The 21,629-nt window shown below is 35.9% G+C and overlaps 1 long non-coding RNA gene across 3 annotated transcripts in view; it reads right to left on the reverse strand.

Annotated features, from left to right (window-relative positions):
* Positions 1–21,629, reverse strand: part of LOC121071423 — a 149,119-nt gene that overhangs the window by 17,326 nt on the left and 110,164 nt on the right. Inside the window, exon 4 of one of the 3 annotated variants that reach the window (XR_005820593.1) lies at positions 11,079–11,164. The exons of the other annotated variants lie outside the window; for them this stretch is intronic. This is a non-coding gene — a long non-coding RNA (uncharacterized LOC121071423). Of the gene's footprint in view, positions 1–11,078; positions 11,165–21,629 lie in introns of those variants that run through there. 3 annotated transcript variants of the gene reach the window in all.

Genomic DNA, 21,629 nt, shown 5'->3' on the forward strand with positions numbered 1-21,629 from the left:
TTCTTTCTTACCTATTATACCACATTGTGCTCTACGGTAATCAATGCATATAGAAGCTTGCTTCTCAAACCTACTCTTTAGTAGGTGTAATTTTTCACCCACAGAGAATCGTGTCCACAATTTCACACTACTAATAAATTGCCAGGAAAAATAAGATAGGATTACAGATGTGAAACCTGGAAGCTTGCACTGAAAATTGAACTGTGATGCATAAATAAAAGTCAATTTACAACAACAAAAGTCAGTTAATTTGCTAATGCTCTTGATAGACATATCCTTATTTTTAGGCAATGAAATTTCTCTGGGTTTTACAATGTGAAATAAGTTTGATAACATCAAAATTCAGATGTTTTATGCAGCATAACGTACTTCCAGTTTTTCCCATGTTAATATGGCTATCAGAAAAGAAGTACTGAATATGTGCATGATTTACTTAATTACACAAACACAGGAGTATTTCCCTATGTTCCGTGCCAAATGACATCAAACAGCGAGAGGAAAAAGAACTGAAAGACTATCAGGCAGGTAGAAGAAAGACCATAAAATATGGTTTTAACATTAAAACTATGGCCAGGGAGCAAATGAAAGTGGGTGCAAATATAACTGATGCCCACATAGAGGTTTCTTTAGACTGTCAAAATAATATAAAATTTGAGAATTAAGCTCATTTTGCTTTAAAGCATGCTTAGCTATTTCATTTCATTTTTATCATATGTATTTTAAAAAATTTGTGTTAATATCTAAGAAAAAAGTATTTTCAGCTTTTGATTACTTTTTTAACATGACAGAAGTTGTACGCCAGGATAACCTAACTCAGTCATGTACTTTAGAGGTAGTCAGAAGCAGCTTTTACTAAAAATGAAATGATCAAAGTTGGATAGGTTTAAAAGAAAATGCGTTCAAGGAAATGAACCTCAGTTTTAGGCAACCTGAGGAGTGGAGCATAGTAAAGAGTATGAGAAAGCTAAAAAATAAATTAAAATAAATCATTAGATTCATTTCAAGTAAATAAGTTATATGAGATAAAAAATGTTAACAAAACAGCTTGGCTTCCTAATGTACAATATGATCAAGCACATACTTTGTTCAAGGTGTGGAAAACACTACTTAACCTGTACCCAACTTATTTTTGATACCTTTTGATTTTATCTTCACCACACTTTCTATTTGAGAGCACCTGCCAGCAGATAGTTTTGTGCCAAAGTCAGGGGACAGACATAAGCTAGATTTAAAATTTGTGGTGAAACTGCAATTCTTTCAAAGGCAGTGTTTTGGAAATGGATGATCATTAAAGAAACTGAATAGCTAGAGCATCCCATTGCATTTTCATCTTCGCATTTTCAGTGTGTTTTGGTATGTTTCTTCTCCCATCCAAAAACCAAACCAAAACAAAACAGAACAGAAAAACAAACAAAAGACTAAACCAAACCAAACCAAAGCAAACAACCCCCCCAACAACAAACAAAAAAACAAACAAACCCACAAAACTAAACAACCACAAGAAAGAGTGAGGCCCAATAAATTTTAAATCTATTAATCTCATACAGATTTACAATTCATTGTGGTTCACCTGAGGTGCCTGAATATTGGTGCTACTAATTCTTTATGAATTATTGAGTGTAAAATAAACCAGAATTACCATTAAGATTATTGAAAGGTTGTTTTAAGAGTTTCCAACTATTTACTCTTAACAATCTTCAGCAGGTGAAACAGTCTCCACTCCAGATGGTCTTTCTGTTTACAATACTTTAACTAAAAATTCTACAATAGAGAATAAAGGCCCACAACAGATACTTATATCTGCCCGCAAATACCTGCAGGCATTTCAAATAGGACGATATGAAACTATTTTGCATTTCTATCATGGATTGTACCATGAGTAGAACATAAAACATCTTTGCATATAGTTAACTTTCAGTACAATCAGTATAGATAATTTTATTTATTGTTACAATTGTCACTACATTGTTTTTTTCAAAGTAGATTACCATCACTTACATTTATCTTCATAATCTTTACTTTATCTTTCATAATCTTTAGTCATCCAGAGCTGCTCATATCAGAAAGAACCTTTCTTCATGTAATTCAGTCTTGTAGCAATCATAGCATTTGCCTGTTGTACACCACTTCTCCAAAATTCATTCACTACATAGGACCAGAAACTTATCTGAGAAATATAACGGAAGGGTAATCTGAGTAGCTCTCGAGAAAATAATGAGATTCTCAGTTGAACTGGATTAATCTCATCTATATTTAGACATCCACATTGCATATGTCCATTTCTGAGCTAAGGTTTCTAGATTTTCTCGAGAGTCAATAGCTATATAGGGTGTAGATCACCTCACCTATTTTTTGCTGTCCCTTTGGATGAAATTAACCACCCCCTGAAAATCCTTATTTTTTTCCACTGACTATGAAGTGCACCTAAGTGTGTGCTTCAGAAGTAAATGTCTATGTTGTTGCATCCTAAAGTTAAGTAAAATTCATTCTAATTGCAAATTTTTACCCACATTACATGACCATCCTTTACAACCGCTAATGGGAACTGTGCCACAGTAGCTTCTGGCAAATAAACCAGTGTAGCCATGGAGAAAAAATGTACAATCTGCCCTCACATTGAGCGCTTTCTCTTTCATGAGCAGCCCCTTTCTTGGGATGGAAATTTTGAAGGTGTAATACACTATTCATCATAAGAAAACAGTAGTATTTGAATTGGACTCATAAAGAACAGATGTAAACAAGAGACAAAGCATCTTTCTTGTAGTTGTTAAGACCTCTCTCATTATTTAATAACTGCATTTAATTTTAAATTACTGTGTGAGAAAGGCCTATTTGATTTTTAAATCTGTACTAGATTATTTGACTTAAATACACATTTTAGTATGATCATTGCTAGCACATAACTTCAAAAGGGTTACTATTAAAAATGCAAGCAGGCAATTTAGAACTTTGTATTTAATATGTAGTAATCTGTACTCTTGATACTTCCCAACAGTTACAGCTTCAACTTAAACCCTGAAAGAAAGTAATAAAGAAAAGGTTTGTTTAAGGTTGACTCTATCTGAGAGTAATGTCAGAGTTCCTTTCTTCTCCTAGTGATGCATCCTGACCCTTTATTTGGTCTTCCAACATAAAAATGAGACTGTTGCTGAGACATAAGGCAGTTAAACAGTTAATTTTCAGTAGATGCATCCCGTTCTGTAATCTCAATTAGAAGCTCTAATTAAAGGCAAATTCATGTGTATCGTATTGAGACTTCTACAGGGCTCAGAAATAAAGAGCTCATTGTGATGTTTGTTTGAAGACTGCATACGCACACACAAGTTTATGGGTGGAGCTTAACAAGCTAGAGTAGAAATTATTTGAATTTTAAAGAAAATAGAATATTCTCTTCTAGGATTTTGTTCAAGACTTAGGCTGGTAGCATTAGGGCTAGCCATACCTAGTTAAAGAAGGATGAAGGCCCTCGCTAATAATACCCAATATGGTATGTAGCATTTGCATGTTTCTGAAAAAGACTAGGGGGGAAGGTGGGAAAAGAGAGCTGCAGAATGATTTAAAGGATGAAATAAATCTAAATTTTTCTTACTTGGCAAATACTTCAGGAAAAGAATGTGCTTTACCCTTCTTCCATCTCAGTTTCTGTTCAGCCTCTATTCTGTGTCTATCCCCTGCATAAATATTGTCCATGAATAAACAATTTGTGCAGTAAACTACAGTCAAAGGGTCAAGAGTGCAGAGCAGCTACATTTTTTTTGACCAATGACAAATGGTTTAGAGCTCAGTTATGAATAATAATCTTCCATTTTAGATGGGGTGCTCTATTTTTGTCCTTAATTAGAGAACTGTAAAGACTGTGCCCTATTGCTTTCCATATTTTGTTGGTTTTGCATAGTAAAAGGCAACATTACAATAAAACAACAGCAAAATCCATACAAAATATACTGGAAAATACAAAATGTACTGCAATGTGACATCCTGCTTCTAACTATCTTATAAAGTACTTTTCTATTAGTATTTGTATTTTATGTGAATACTGGGTTAAAAATATTTTGGTTTGGAGAACTAGATATTAGCTACCTGAACCTAGTAAATCACAAATCACCTACAATTTTTTTCAACTACAAGGTTTTACTGTAGTTGGATGGTTTATCTTTTTCACATCTCATATTAATCCTTATTACTAGCTTCAAAACTTAAGAGATGTTTCCTCCATTAACTTAAATGTTTGCAGATCAAATTTAAAGCTTCGTACTCATCTTTTGAGAGGCTGAGGAGAAGCAAACCCAGCAGAACTCAGAATAAAACTTCACAACAGGAGAAGGGACTGTATCCTAAAGAGAAGTACTTTAAATCTTCTTTCCATTATAGTAAATGATGCTCCATACAGAAAAAGAGGATGCATTTTACTAGACAAATTTTCCTTTCTAGTAGGAAGATAATGTTATAGAATACGGGCAACAACCTTCACTTCTCTACCAACTCATTTAATTCAATGGAATTTAGATATGTACTTATAACAATGGTAAAGGTATTTTTTGGAAAGTTAAGAAGACATTACTGCTGGACATGCAAGAAGAAATGAAATACTCTGGAGGTGATCAACCCACCTTTAAATGCTAACAGAACACTCACATTTTAGAATAAGTGGAAAAAGAAAAAGAAAATAGAAAAAAAGATTTTTGTATCTAATAGGTATCACAATCAACAACTGAAATGTGTCCTTTTTAAGCCAATGAGCTTCAGTTTCTATCATATCACAGATATACAAAATACTTCACCTGGTATATTCTAAGAATTACTTAATAGTGGAGGTATATTTTAAGAGCAATAAACATTACTTGCTATCTTGCAAGTTTCATCATGAATCTCAAGCTTTTCTGAAATAAGTTAAAAGCTTTGCTTTTCAGAGCATTAGTGTGATGCTGGTGACACCAGACCCCAATGAACACAATAATCAGCTGATATCATGTACTAGTTGTTACCTGGAAGATAAAGACTAAATAACGCAATATAAGCACAGACACCCTGTTCAGATGTATGCCCAAATAGGGATTTACAAAAACCCAAAGCCTTCAGCCAAAAACCCAAAGCAATCCGAAGCTCTGCCTTTTACAATGTTGCTGTGGAATAAAATCAAGTGAAAATTTCCCATTCAAACCAAAATATTATAAAAAACAGGAGGGCTGAACATATTTTTTGGATTTTTTTTTCTCTAGCTAACTACATAATTGATAACTTAGGAATGGGGAAAAATAACAACAACAACAACAAACTCTTCCCCATGTTCTATTCATCCCTGAATCAGTACTTGCATTCTCACATAGCTCTTCATAGAATCATAGAATATCCTGAGTTGGAAGGGACCCATAAGGATCATCAGGTCCAACTCCTGGCACTGCACAGGTCTGCCCAAAAGTTTAGACCGTGTGACTAAGTGCACAGTCCAATCGCTTCTTAAATTCAGACAGGCTTGGTGCAGTGACTACTTCACTGGGGAGCCTGTTCCAGTGTGCAACCACCCTCTCGGTGAAGAACCTCTTCCTGATGTCCAGCCTAAACTTCCCCTGCCTCAGCTTCACACCGTTCCTGCGGGTCCTGTCACTGGTGATAACGGAGAATAGGTCACCTGCCTCTCCACTCCCTCTCGCAAGGAAGTTGTAGACTGCGATGAGGTCCCCCCTCAGCCTCCTCTTCTCCAGGCTGAACAGGCCAAGTGACCTCAGCCGCTGCTCATATGTCTTCCCCTCTAGGCCCTTCACCATCTTCGTCGCCCTCCTCTGGACACTCTCCAACAGTTTAATGTCCTTTTCGTACTGTGGTGCCCAGAACTGCACACAGTACTCGAGGTGAGGTTCAAATTCATGTTTCAATGAATCTAGTGAAAATTTTGAGTCAGATCCTCTGTGAGTACAAAATGGAAGAGCTGCACTGCTGCACTTAAAGTGTTTGGAGACAGATTAACAGTGTATGAGACGTTTGGAATCTCTAAGAATTAAGAAATGAAGAAAATTTTGGCAAAATCTGCACATGGTGAAAGAAGCCAGTAAGTCTCTGTGACCAGACCCTTAGGTATTATCCTATTCATCTATGTACAGAAGATATGCATAAACATTTTTATAAGATCTACTAAGTCTGTTCTGATGCAGGGTTATATAGGACTTCCCCTGATTTCCAGCTACCAGGCAGTTTTATTAGGTGATCTGGCAATCCGTATCAAACAGCTGTTCAGACAGCTTCTGTGCAGAATAAGTAGATCCTATGCAGAACAAACATCAAGAGGAGCTTTTTGGCTGATGACTGAACTAAGCAGGGATTTGTATAGGAAGGAATAAACAAATATTTTCACAAAGCCTGAAATCTTTGATCAGAGAGGAAGGAAGATTTTTCTGTTTCAGAGCTGAGGATAACTACAAAAGAGAAAGTTGGCATTGGGATGAAGTCAGACCAATGTCAAACCTCTCTTTTTCCCTCATGAGCTCATTCAGTATTGAGAAAGTATAAACAAAAACTGCATAAATACTGTGTTTCCAATGACTTTTAAATGAAAACAGCACGTAATATGGTGAGATGCCATAAAGAATAAGGATTATGTGTTTTGGGGAATCCCAATTAAGCTAAGTTTGAATGCATTTGTCCTTGTACTTAATGCAATTTATAAAGATTCTCTGGATATAATAGGATCTCTACATGACACATGGTTGACCAACCTCTTTGCAATTGCTTCTACTCAGCCACTGGGCAAGATACAGGTAGTTTGGTACCTGAGATCTTCCACAGTAGCATACAGTGTACTTTAGGAAAATACAGTAGGAATGACTGCCCTTGTTCTTGCAGTTTCAGACTTCAGCCTCTGGCTAAAATATTAGGAAAGGTACGAAATGACTGTCACAGATTTGTTGAAGTATCCTGAAAATTCAGCTGTAAAACAATTATGGAAGTCGAATACTAACTGAACATTATGGTCAGCATCAAAATTTGAAACAGTTTTTGTGATAGGACTGAAATTAGACCATGCTGAAAGAAGTGGTGTTGTAATTGAAATCTTGTTAAATGTAGAACAAGGTGCTTTTTCAATTCTGTTTTCTGGCCTTCATCTTTACAAGAGTCTGAAAGACTGCCTCTACCTAACATCCTGCTGGGCTCCTATACCTTGCCAACACTGCTTCATTATATGGCTAGGTAATTGAGCAGTTTTGAATAAACAGAAGTACTGCTGAAAGTGTTGGAGTTTCTGCCATAGAATGAAAACAAATATCTTCAAAATGAGTTATTTTTAAAAGGAACAATTTCATGTCTTTTTTAAAAAAAAAAAAAAAAACAAAAACCAACACCATATTCTCACTGGGGTTAATGCAGTGATCTCACTTGGAAAGGCTCTTATTTCAGCATCAGTAAACATGGAATTACACTGTAATTACTTGGAATTAAAAAACAAACAAAACAAAACAAAAAAAAAAAACAAAAAAAAGCAGGGAGGGAGGGTGGACTTAGAAGTCAAAAGAGAGCAAGACAGTATCCCAAACGAGCCACAAGAAAAGGAGAAAACACCTGCCTTGAGTTCTCAGCATATGAAGGATACAAGTAACTGAGAAATATGTGAAGAAATGAAAAATATAAAGATGGAACATGCTTTGGCATGCACATGTGAACCCGTGGATAAAAACATATATAGAATACAAATGAATTCCTCCCTTCTCAAGTCACCAGCATGACACTGGTAACAGAGGAGAAGCATGATGAAGTGGCTATAGAACAGCTGAGTAAATACTTCAGCCTGGAGTTGGGGTTCAGTACTTAAACAATATTAAACTGTCCTTTGAAAAAGTTTCATAAATTGAGACTGTACTCCATCACTGTTACGAAAATTTATAATGGCTCCATTCCTCCACAGTATGTAGCTTCTCCCTGCCTTGTTTTACACTCTCCATGTGCCAGCACAAGCCTGTTTCAGGTTGAAAAATCATTCAGCCAAGAAAAAAAAAGAAGTTAATTTTAAATTGTTTCCATCATGTGGCTCATCCTAGAGTCACAGAAAAAGGCAATGCTAGCATAAAGAAGTTAATATGAGGATGGTATCAATGGACATGTAACAACACTTCCGTTGACAGCAGGGCCAGTAATGGTGGCTTAAAATTCTCTTCAAATAATGACTTGAATGACTAGAACAATTTCTTGACAATCAAAATCAATGAAATATGGAAACTCAGACTTTGGCTGTAGATAGTAACAGAATAACTTTAAGACTAGTGTTTCACAGATACCTTAAGCTTCTTGGTCCTTCATTATAAAGCTTTCACAGACTTGTGTAGTGGCACACAGCTGTCTCACGTTGCAAAAGGAAGAGAATAAGTAGCAGCTTAGATTCTATCAGAAATACACATGGAACAGTGAAACTGTTTACTATCAGTACTCTGTCTAGTACAAGAAGAATAATGTAAATAAAAGAGGTTTAAAAGATTTTTTTCTTTATATAGAAAAGGAGAAAGATACATGGAAGCTCAGAATAGTCAAAATCAGGATGCTTTCGACAGGAACTTTTGTAGGAAATATGGCAGTTACTTACGACTTGCTTAATCTCTCAATTGGAAAGTGTTTCCAATATTGGTCTTTCATTGTGTCTTCAATCATTTTACTGAGCAAAGAGATGTATGAGTGGCATACTTAGGTCACCTGCTATTTCAGGGTATGAGACTGCTCTTTTGAAGTCAATTGGACTGTGGACAGTAACTCTACCTCCACAAGAAAAATCTAACAAATTCTCACTGATTTTACAGAACAAATATCACATATGATTTGCACTTAACATCAGCATTCATTTTCTCTCCACCTCTTCCTCTTGTGAAATGCCTTCAAACAGAGATTAAAGGAGGCAAATCTCTTCTATTAGAGATCTCCTATCACTTGTCTGCCCTAGTCCATTCACGAAGTGCTCTTAACCTTCTGAAACACTTATTTAAATAAAATTGTTTCTCTTGAAGTTTCTCCCAGGCTCTGTTGGGAATTATAGTGAAATTCCTCTTGGCAGTGACCAGGGCCACATACTGACCTTGGTTAGACCATGTATCCCACATATCTGAAAAAATGTGAGGACAAAACAAATGGTGATGGCAAGAACCCACATACAGATTTTATTTTTTCCATCCAGAGAAAAAAGAACAGTATCAGTGTTTGCCTCCTGAGCCCAGTCAATCAGTCCTCACATAACCCTCACAGACATTTTTATCTTCTGGAGAAAAAATGGTTTGTAGTTTACTATGGTATGTTAGGATATCCCAAAACCAAATCCCAGACATTTATGGGAAGGGGATGATATTGCTGTGATTATTCCTCACCCAATTTCAGTAGTTTATAACTACATAATATTGCAATGCAATAAAAGATACCTCCAAAATTTAGTGACACAGGGTTTGTCATTTAGGATTTAGATGTATGACCTACGTATCAGATTAACAGGCACTTAGACAATTTTGGTTCTCAGTACATTCCTATGCATGATATTTAACACTTGCATAATTTTTGTGAAAAGTCAGAGCCACAATTATGTCATGGGCAACAGAACTCAATACTGCTTAAGACAAACTGAAAAACAGACTTAGTATTCCCTCTCACACACTTTAAAATTATATTCTTCAGGTCTGATTAACAAGAAAACTTTCACAATAGCAGCATAATATACCTACTTAATTTTTTTTTCTTCTCCTAAGCATGACAGAGGGTCAGGTACAGGAAGGTCTAACATAAAACACAGGCATATGAATAAACAGATAACTGAGGCAGTACAGAGAGCACTTCTCCACCCTTACATACATGCAGACAGTATCTGTCCTTTTGATCCCTGAGCAGACCAGGAAAAATACACTTATTTATTTATTTATTTATTTATTTATTTATTTATTGTCTTTCAGATGCTGCCCAGCCCTTCACATACTGATGGCTAAGTACTCCAGGAATATTCTATCTGTTTACTTTTATAAAGCAAGTGTTTACCATAATGGAATATTCATCTTTCTTCCATCATCCAAAGAAATAACTGAAAACATTCCTTTTAAAATAGTTTTAGAATAGTTTTTTTAGCATTAAACATTTTGAAAATAAATTTTGGAAACATATCAGAAATTTTAATTATAAAGACAAAGTGGATTTCTTAGACTGACATTTTTCAAAACTCATGAATTTTGTACTTAATTGCATCTTCACTGTCACTAGTCACTAACCCAACTCTAGATGGTTAGTGTTGAATGGAATTTTGGGGGTGGGAGGGTGAGGCGGACAGAACATACTTAGGTAACAATGGGTTTAATAAGAGTGTGAAGAATATGCATTTGTCTCCATGAGAATTATGACCAAAAATAATGATTTCAGCAGTCCACTGTACTGTGACATTGAAAAGGTCTGAGGGGCTGACTAGTGGGGTGGCCAGTCCATTTCATGGCTACCACTGATGCTGGGGTTCCTTGCACATACTATGTACCCATCTCCTCAGAAGTTAATATTAAGCACAACTCCCCCAGCCTGATCTAAACTACTTCTTAAAAATTCAGGTATGTCCATCAGAGTTTGCCTGAGCAAAGCGAGGAACATCTTAGAGAAGACAATAGTGGTCCTTAGATGATAACAAACAGAGAGCACAAGAAATGTGAGGAGAATTGTTTCTAAATAGTGGAAAGGGAAAGGAAAGAGATGGTATGTATTGCAAAACAAACAAACATACAAAAACAAACAAGAAAAAAGGAGAAAGTTCATAACAAAATATTTTTTATCCCTCAAGAATGGTATTACTTAACAAATCTTTCAAATTTTTTTCTTTAGACTTCCAATTTCTAGATTTGATTGAAACACTGTTGCAGTATGAGATGAGTAGATCGTTCAGCAAGAGAGGTTTACATTAATAAATCCTTTTAGCCCTATCACAGTTATTTTCCAGACAACTTCCTTAAAATCATGCACTCGAGGATTCAGATTCCAAAACCTTTGTTACTTTCATGTAACTATGTGAGTTTATACAACTTCGATAAGTATCTTAAATATTTTCAGACATGAAAATATTAGCTTTCTAATTCAGTTGTCTAGATTTGCCCAGGTGTTGATTTCTCCCTAAAGTAGCTGTCTGATGCAATTGGGAGTATTTCCTGTCTGTAGGTGCCTATTTCCCCTCTCTCAGCTGTAAAATGAGCCCAGAAGAATAGTTTAAGTTAGACATATTATTTCATTTTATTTATTATGTTAGACAAATAACCTAAACAAAACAACCTAAACAAATAACTTAAACCTAAGTTTACGTGAGATGATCCTAATTATGATATTCAGGCTTGAGCTCATTACCTCTTCAAAGGAGGCAGTCCTTCAACTCTTTCCAGTATTCCATACCATTCATGGAATCCTCCTAGCCTTGATTCAAAATGGAATTTCTTTCAGGAAAAATCTCATGTTGCCCAAGATCTTGGAAAATCTTCCATATGCTATCACACAAATGGTGACTGGTAACCCTAGTCTTAAATAGTGACTGATAAGACCACATCGTTCTGTATGGAAACTTTGAAGTCAGTATGTTTTGTTTTTCTTATTACTATTATTAATATTTACTTATTACTACGTTAGTGTAATCTACTTTTCCAAGTTATGTTGTCCTTGGTTGTATTAGGAGTTAATCAAGTCTTCCATCCTTCTTTCCATACTGAATGGACATTTTTACCTCTCTATATGTACATTTTCACGTCTTCAGTAGTCACATTATGTTATAAATCCTTTTGTTAACAAAACAAAAACAAACAACAACAACAACAATAATAAAACATAATAAACTGAGAGTGAGTACATGAAAGATGCCACTTTCCGGGCCCAGAGATGAGAGCGTTGTGACTGTTTATTTCATTTTATTTATTTATTTATTTTCCTGAAAACCTAGGGGGACATAGGAATTTCTGCGTATTAAAGGTATGAATGTTGATAAAATGGGCTTGTTGGCAGCACCACTGTAGATTCTGTGTTAGTACCTTCATTGCGCTTCTCAAACACCTTTATAGGACTTTGGAAAAAATGACAGTGACAAATGCATTAAAGTTCCAGTGAACTGGAACAGTGGCCCAATCTGAACAATACCTCCCAACATCAGAAACATGCCTGTTTCTTTAGCAAATACGAAAAAGGATGACTGAGTTGACTACTGTCAAATGTACTGCAGCCTCATAACAATAAGGTTGCCTGTAGCCAACTGCTCTCTCATTCCTGCAACAAAAAGCAAAATTATGAACTGGTGGAGAAAGGAGAGCTTCACAGCAGTCAGTAACAATTCCTCAGTAAAGGCTGCAGCAATGCTTCTCCCATCATCAGAAAGAGCCAAGAAAACTTAACTGCTGTGTTGTGCCTAACTTCCAGTTTATGATCCAGGAACTAAAAGACTAAAAGACAGGTAGCCACAGCTCCATGAGAATAGTAAGGCACCCAGAAGAAAGTTAGGGTGACATAGGCAAATGATTTAATGATGTCTTTTCTGATGAGGAAGAAAGGTATTGTATAAACTACATGGAATGGTATCACAAAGATATAAAAGGAATTTAAGGATACACAACTGAGACACAGCATTGCCCTGACACTATGCTAGCAACTTTATAATTACGTATAATTACCAATATAGGTCATGGACATAGCTGTCTGTCTGTCTAGAACAAAAATTGATGGCATTATGAAAAGAACCCAAATAATTTTCTGATGAAGGAAATTCTTTCTATGATCCTTATGGGACAAGAAGCATCTTTAGCTGTATATATGTAGCAGGATTTTGGTTCCAAACTTATCTGAAACTACTGCATATCCTAAGCATTGCTGCTCCTCTGTCACAAACAAAAACAATTTCTGCTGTAAGTATATGTGATAATTATTATAGTTCTGAATTAATAACTCTGCTTTTATTAAACACTTCTTGTAAAGTTATTCCATCTTATCAGCTACCTTAATGACTAATAATCATCTCTATGCTTGGAAGCATTTACTGTTTATGTATGTTTATATATATTCTCAATCACTTTCTATGAATTAGAGAAAAGTAAATTACTTCCTCTTCCCTTGCTTTTTTCCCTGTAGTTATTTAGAAGTCCAGTTCATATATTGTGTCCTACTTTGATAAGAAAGAAATACTATTGATATTTTTTATTTCAGTTTGATAAAAAGCATGCTTGTTTTTGTTCATAGATTTTAAAACCCCAAAATGGACCAGTACCGTAAATAAAACATGCAATCTCATTTTAAAAATTTATTACAAGGAATTTTGTTTATGATTTCATGTTCTCCAGTAATAATTAATTGGAGGTCTTCACTGGTCCCCACAGACTAACTATCACTCAAAATGCACTAAAGGATGATCAACACACAGCAGCACATCTTCAGCAGTGAAAGTAACCATATGTATTTTTACTACCAGTTTAACATAAATTTTAAAACAAGTCATTTTACAGTGTGTGTTTTGCAAACACTGCTAAGAAAACAGCTAATCTACCACTTTTTAAGAGTTTGAAGTTTTTTGCTTTAGATACAATCTAGGTACAATGTAGATACAATCATTACTATACACTTGAATGACATACTTTGCACTTTTATAGCATCTTTCATAGGAGCCTCTGGAAAAGCCTTAAAACTGTTAAATGATTAATTAACAGTAATTATTCATAAAAAATATTGAAAATAATTGCATTTCTTATTCTGTGTGAGTTTGACAATATTTGAAGCAACAATAGAATACAAGCAAAACTAGCAGCACAGCAGTTTTATCTCCACTGAATATACAAGAAATTTATTCAGCAAATATGCAGCCACCACATAATTTCATCCCTCATATCAAATCCCAACATCTTAGGGCAAGGATAGACCTGCCAGCACATCCTAATCAAATACCAGTGGTCTCCTAGTATGAGGCGATTGTATTATCCCCTCTTCAGCAGGAATGTTCCTGCATGAAGAAGATTATGGACCTTATGAAACTTGGGAAGCACAATACACACTGAGGACTATGCTGTACTCACAAATCAGAACTCACTTTGACTATCACACATCATCTATGTGCTTATTGTTAATAATTTGAATAATCTTACTAAAAAATAAAACCCAAACTATCTTAGCATCCTGAGCCTCTCTCCTCAGAAGTGAACTATTAATTAATTGAAAGAGTAATCCTTCCACAAAACTGTATGTTTAGCTTTTCATTTCATTATCTCCTATTTATTGATTTTCCCTGAACTTCCCTGGAAAATTATTGAACTTCCCTGAACCAGCATCATAATTCTGTATAAAATTTGTAGATATCAAATCATATCTTTACTGGCTTGCCTAAAACTTATTTTGGAAATTGTTGATGGATGAAAAACTGAACATGAGCCAACAATACGTGTTTGAAGCCCAGAAAGCCAAGAATATCTTGGGCTGCATCAAAAGAAGTACGTCCAGCAGGTTGATGGATGTGATTCTCCCCTCTGCTCTGCTCTTTTGAGACCCCACATGGAATACTGTGTTCAGCTCTGGGGTACCCAGCCGTAAGAAAGACATGGACCTGTTGGAGTGAGTCCAGAGGAGGGCTCTGATGATAACCAGTGGGCTGGAGCAGCTCCCTAGTGAAGGAAAGCTGAGAGAGGTGGGGTTTTTCAGAGAAGAGAAAGCTCTGGGAAATCTTATAACAGCCTTCCAGTATTTGAAGGGGCTCTTAAGGAAAGATGAGGAGGGACTTTTTATCAGGGAGTGTAGTAACAGGACAAAGGGTAATTGTTTTAAACTAAAAAGGTGATTTAGATCAGACATTCTTTAAGAATTCTTAAAAAAATCTTTACTATGAGGCACCACCTCATAGTGGTCCAGGCCCATGAGGCCCTGGAACAGGTTGCCCAGAGAACTCTGGGTGCCCCATCCCGGGAGGTGTTCAAGGCCAGGCTGGATGGAGATTTGAGCAACCTGATCTAGTGGGAGGTGTCCCTGCCCGTGGCAGGGGGGTTGGAACTAGATGATCTTTAATGTCTCTTCCAACTCGAACCATTCCACGATTCTATGATCACTGAGATTTAGTCATGACCAAAGATACTACGGAGAGCATATGTTACATCAAAGTCATCTGAGTGTGAAGTTTTTGTACGTTTGTAGTACATAGGTGGTATATTTCACTAAAGGGTCAGGAAGTTCTTGCACAGATTAAATGATACAGTCTGAAGATGAGCATTTCACTTCTGTAACTCATTTGTCTACCTGAGTAAAACAGATTCAGCAGACTTCACTAGAACAATAATTTGACCCACTGACAAGAAAAGAAAATGAGGTAAAAAGTAGTAAAACATAGGGCACTAGTCTAAAAAGCTCTATATCTTTGGAATATCCTTAATTAGATCACTGAAGGGAGCACTCATCATAGAGCCTTTAATGACCAACTTGTGGAGCAAACTACTACAATTTATTCATGTTAACCACAGTTTTAAACACATGGCGTTTACATAACCAATATTAACTGTATTTCCACTGAAGTGCCAACATGAGGAAAACATGTTTTCCTAATGAAACAGTCTACGAATCCATTCCCATTTTGCTACTGCTTATTAAGAATTGTTTTAAACAAACAATCCAAAGATCCTTCCATTATTGCTTGGCTTCATCTTGCAATGTACATAACCCTAAACGTTTCTTAAGGATGGGTGTTGTTCATCGATTTCAACAAGACATGTGCTTAGTTCAGTATTAAGTAGTTTAACCCACGTGCAGAAATATAAGTTTCTTCCCAGTATCTTTAATGTGCATCTGCTTAGAGCTCCTATCAGGACATCATGTTCCATTAATTCCTTATCTTTTATGCTTATACACTTTAAAAGCTAAGCTTTTAGTTGCTAATACTAACACCTCTGAATTGTCCCACTAATAAAAAGATGCAGTATAACGTGTTTGTATATTCAGTGGCCATTATATGACAATGCCTTTCATGTAGATCTTGTGTACTGTGAATTTAAACTGTGTGTTTATGAATGAAAAACTGCCATCTTCGTATGCCTGGCCTATCATTTTAAAACTTAGTAATCTTTGTTAGTATCAAATCTTTCTTTACCCATGCTTGTAAACCAAGTTTCTCATTAAATAGAAGCACAAAACTGAGTCATTGACAAATCCATAATTTATCATACTAAAATTAAATGCTTAATACATTACGTAACTTACTAGATAATTTAGTGACTATCGTACAAGATAATAGTTGTATAATAGTAGATTTTTAACATATATGCACTTTTAGAAATACAACAAATCCCGTAAAACTTAAGGATAGCCTGCATGGAGTATATCAACTCTGCTCAGCAACAGATTTTGCTCATTAATGACTAATTACACTCCATTTTAAGAACTCACATAATTTAATTATTTAAGAATCTTGCAATATGTTCACTACAAAGCAGCAATATTCGTAATTCCAATTTTGCATTATCTTTGAAGTGTATGCAGTTAAAAAATATATTACAGTGAAATAAATGAAAATATATTGCCAAGAAGTCTCTACTCACCCCAATCCAAAAAAAAAACCACCATTTTCCCTCATTAATTTTATTTAGCCTTTCTGCTGCCTGCAGACAAGCAATCAATGTCCAACAAGAAACTATGGATTATAGATGTACATCATGTAGTCTGTCTATTCACTGTGAGTTAACAGAATACCTCTATAAGATGCATCTTAAAAATGCATGCACAACTATTAAAACTTAATTTTCTCTCATTTCACTTTTGCTGTGCATATGTACGCAAAAATGGTTTATTAGATTCATTTGCCTTTTTATGTTTTGATCTTTGTTTTTTACACTGGAATGGACATACAGAAACTTTCTCTTTTTTGTTTTTAGGAATTTTACCTGGCAAATGATATAATATTGAAGTATCTAGCAGGCTGTCTGAAGACCTCTGTAGGCTATTTTAGGGGTAAGAAAGATGCTGTATTATTCTGCAACATCAGAAGTGAAAAATGCACTGTTACAGTGATTGACAATGCAGCTAGCATTTTATACAACATTAATCTAAAAGTATAGACAGAGTGGCAGCCATTCACTTACTTTTCAAAATGTTAACCACATAATTGTACTTTCTTACACAACAGGAGGGATTCCTGAGGGCATCTTTCCATTTAAAAGTATTTCAATGGATTTAGATGCTTCTGCTTACTCCCTAATGGAAGTCATGGAGGTCACAAAACCATAAAATAGAATTTGGGACTTTAAGTTTAGAGAGGTCCACACACAGCAGAGGAGGTTAGCTACATATTTTTTTCAGTTCAATAGAAAGTTTCACCAACCATGCCACCAAGATCTACACACTTTTAACCTAAGTACCCATTTGAATGATCTTTTTTTTAGTTAAGAGATGCCTTTGCTCTGATCCTCAGAGTTTCTCCCTGTGCCTATCAAATATCAAAATGGGAAAAGCTGCCCACATTCCTAATAATTTTTACCTGTCTTACCAGAACAATATTTTCTTGTGCTAGAAAAGAGGACGTCTTCAGACATAAAGGAAAAGACAGATCCATGCTCATTTTCCTATCCTGTAATCTTTCCTGCAGCAGAACAGCCAGTGATACAGGATCATTTGACCACTCACACGTTGCCCAATATGTCAGTAGTTACATATCGAGAATTTACAAAGCTTATTTTAACTTTTATGGTCATGACAACTGCCATGCAGACAAGAGAATGCCATTTCCTTTTGAAGGACATCCAGCATGCATCCTCTGTAGCAATATTTACCCCGTCAACATATTGGCTTCACAATTAACTATTTGCTTATGCTAAGCCCAAGTAGCTCCAATGAGCATGTAGTATCTTGCTGAAGTTTCAGCCAAACTTGCATCCATTTAAATATCAAATAAAATAGGCATATATTGAATGGGAGACAGATGAATATTTGGGGCACAATTTCCCAGTGATGTTGGCCATAAATGTATCCAGAAATCAAAATGCAGTAACGAAAACTAACCTTTGTAAAAATCTATCAGTCCTGCATTTCCACATGTGCCTGTGCTTGCATCTTATTCCCATATTGCAACAAAGCACTAGCGGCCTCCTGAGTCCTTTACTTTAAAGCCTTCACTGTTAAATGACCCTACTCTGAAATAATCGTGTCTATATACGTAACTTTAAATACTGTCTTTTTAAGTCATGAGTATATCACTTAAATACCTTTTAAAAAAATTTTATTGCACTGTGCAGATGCATTCATCTTTTCTGCCAATCCCTTACTATCAAATCCTTTTACTGTTCTTTGTCGTTAAACCAATATAGTGCTACATTGTCTGCCCTTACACACATTACTGCTGGATAAAGCCCTTAGTTCCCTAGACTAAATCTGTGCTGTTCTCTGCCCCGGTTTCTCAATGCTATCTCATTGCAACAGCTCACATTGAAAGCACACTATTCCCACACCCACCAACACAGCTCTTGGGATAAGAACCACACCATTGATACAGTGTGTATTCTTTTCCATAGGTTCCCACCAGCATGTCGCTAACAATTTCCTGAGCCTTATCAAAAAAAAAAAAAAAAAAAAAAAAAAGAGGAAGAAAGGGGAAAAAGCCTTTGAAAAGTGGAAACAAAGAATCAGACTCCATTGTTCTACTTTCACTGCCATAATCTGTGTTTTCCATCATCCTACATGTAGAGACTACAAACATCACTTAATACAGATACCCCAATCAACAATTTACTGTGGACAGTTATTGTTCAGTATCTCTAATCTTTCATCTTAGTCGTGGTTTTCAAATCATCCTTTTCATTTCCTTTCAGCAGCCTGAATTGAGTTGAACCCCATCCCCCTGCCTCCCCCCAAAACCTTTTCCTTTGCCTGTCAGCATGAGAAACAACTGAGTCAGTTTCAAACTTTGGACTTGATTCATGCAAGTGAAACATACAGATCACATGAGTTAGCTACGGAAATTACTCAGAAACAAAGTGTGGAGCATGCCACTTTGATTAAGTGTACAACTGGGATCCCTTACTTCTCAGCATGAGGCTTTTCCCCTGAGCAAAACTGAGGGCTTGTCAACCACACAAAAAAATACTGGTAAAGGAAAACTAAAAAAAAAAAAAAAAAAAAAAAAAAAACCTTGGCTCTTTTGCAGAAAATTATTTAAAAAAATAAAAAAAAAAGGGGGTCCTTTCTTTCTTCTTTTCTTTTCTTTTTTTCTCAACTCTTTTTTTTTTTTTTTTTTTTTGAGAAAAGACCCCCTATTAAACATAAGCTGACCCCAGGGGACATTTTGTGGTTCAGTCATCCTTTACAGGCCCTAATTTATTCATTATTCAATACATTGGACACACTTAGAACTGAAGTGATATAAAGCAATAATAACATTCACAGTAGTCCTTTAAGAAACATCGGCCTTTCTTACAAAACAGTAGTAGGCAATGTGTTTAAAACCAAGTGATGTCAATTCTGTTCCTGAGACTGACACTGATGCTGTGTAAACATGACAAGGCAATTTAACCCCCATGCTACATTTCCTCATCTACGAGCCACCCTATTAATACATAACAACAATTTGTTTATACAGTTCTTATGAGGACTATTTAATATTTGAAGGATGCTCTGAGGTAAAGTGACTGTGATAATGAGCTTCTCCTGTCATGTGGTCTGGGTATTCTGCAGGGAAGTGTACATTTAGACTGGAATATTCAGATTGTTATATCTCACCATTGAAATCCTAAGTCCTGTAACTGTCAAAATATCTGCTGGAACTGTATTAATATATGAAACAACAACAACAAAAAACCTACATTATTTTTATCTTAAAAAGTTGAACTAAAAACATTAATAAATGCTAGATTTTTCAAACGGCAATGGAACTTACGAATACCAAAATTCTAATACGATTAATGCTGTTTACTTTCTTCGGTAGTTTTGGGAAATCTTCCCCAGCAAATTGTTTAAAATAGGCAGGAAAAAAAAATAAAAATGGTGTTCTTCTCATGAGCTAGTTTTATCATATTTTTTGTGTGCTTTTCCACTCAGATATAGAGGTGTACACACACACCATAAACACAGGAATAACTTCTGAACTGTGGGTTGTTCACACCATCTTAAACTATTTGCTGTTTAGTGTCAATGAGATTTAACAGTCAATGAGTTATGGAGTCAAATGTGTTCTCTTTGTTCAGAGGTATGAAATGTCCAGGGGAAGATGCTAACACCTCATTAACTTTGTCTTGTGTTTCCACTCTCCTTGACACCATTTTTGAAGGGAAGCCTTAATATTACAACAGGAGGTCAAATGGCACCATTGTCGAAAGGGAATAGAAGATAGAATTAATGGGGGAAAGATAGGAAATAAAGTTTCCATTGCCTTCTCCACATTATATGCTAAAATTTCAAGAAAGACGAGGGAGAATGAAAATGACTCAGATGTAGCTATGATTCCCATGGACTGCTCTTACCATACAGAGCAAAGGGTGATAAAAGAAAATTTGTTTCCCATGTTTTAAGCTGGTACAGGAGTACTGGAACCTTTACGTGGCTACTAAGATCAATCAAATTTAAAAATACTGCAGACTTTGTCAGAATGTTACAATTGGAAGCTTGGGCAAAATTACTGAACACATTTCAAAATGTATTTTCACATATCCATAAAGATAGCTCAATTCTGAAAGGTACTCAGCAGTTGCCACCACGATCTTCAAGTGCTGTCCTGAATGTTCCCCAGTTGTTACAGCCTGTTTTACTGACGGATGTTTAGAAACTTTAGCTAACTAAGCTGGACAAGCTTGGTCCCTGTAAATAAAAATCCATGCTCAGTATCACTTTGATAAAGTTTAGTCCCAGTTCAGGTGCTTCTACTTATAAATTGCTTATATTTCTTTGGCAGAAATCTTATCTAGGTGTAAAAGTATTAAGTATGCATAAAGCATGACATTATTATACCAGTAATATAAGGCCAAATAAAAAACACAGTGTAAGAAGGCTTCTGCAGTACTTTTATACTCCATTTCCAATAACAGAATCATCTAAATCTGTTAATTGAAAAACATTATAAAATCCCCACTCAATTCCATATATGTGTTTTGTGTTTGTACGTAACTTCAAACTGAGAATGAAATGATTCATTTGTCTTTGAATCTCAGAGTGACTCATAACATTAGTTAATCACAAGTCACACTCTATTGCATATATATGTATTTCCCCATAGCCAAGCTTCTCAGCTGTTGAAAGTACTGGCACAGAACTGTACATGCTAGGACATATGAGGAAAGGCAAAAATAGCATGTTTGGCGGGTCACATAATGGGTGTGCATGTACGTGTCTTAAGCAACACGGCCAAGGGTGCTTGGTGTGTGTGTGTATGCACACTTGGTGTGTACACGTGAGCTAGATCAAGTGACAGGAGAGGACATAGGGTGTAAGGCTACTGAGGAACAAACTTTCTTGCCAGGCTTTGTTCTGTGTGCATCTTCCTAGGAGAAACATCCCCCACAGCAGCAGAGCACTGATACCCATGTCTTGCTGGATGTTACGTGTAACATGCTCTTAACTGGCACTGACAAATGGATTCTGCAGACACACAGAAATCACCAAGTTTTTCAGGCAGTGTACATGAGATTGGTGCCAAGAGGAGGAGTGCAAGCCAGAGGACAAGTGAGTGA

The sequence above is a fragment of the Cygnus olor genome, chromosome 5 (assembly GCF_009769625.2).
Source record: "Cygnus olor isolate bCygOlo1 chromosome 5, bCygOlo1.pri.v2, whole genome shotgun sequence".
Lineage (NCBI taxonomy): Eukaryota > Metazoa > Chordata > Aves > Anseriformes > Anatidae > Cygnus > Cygnus olor.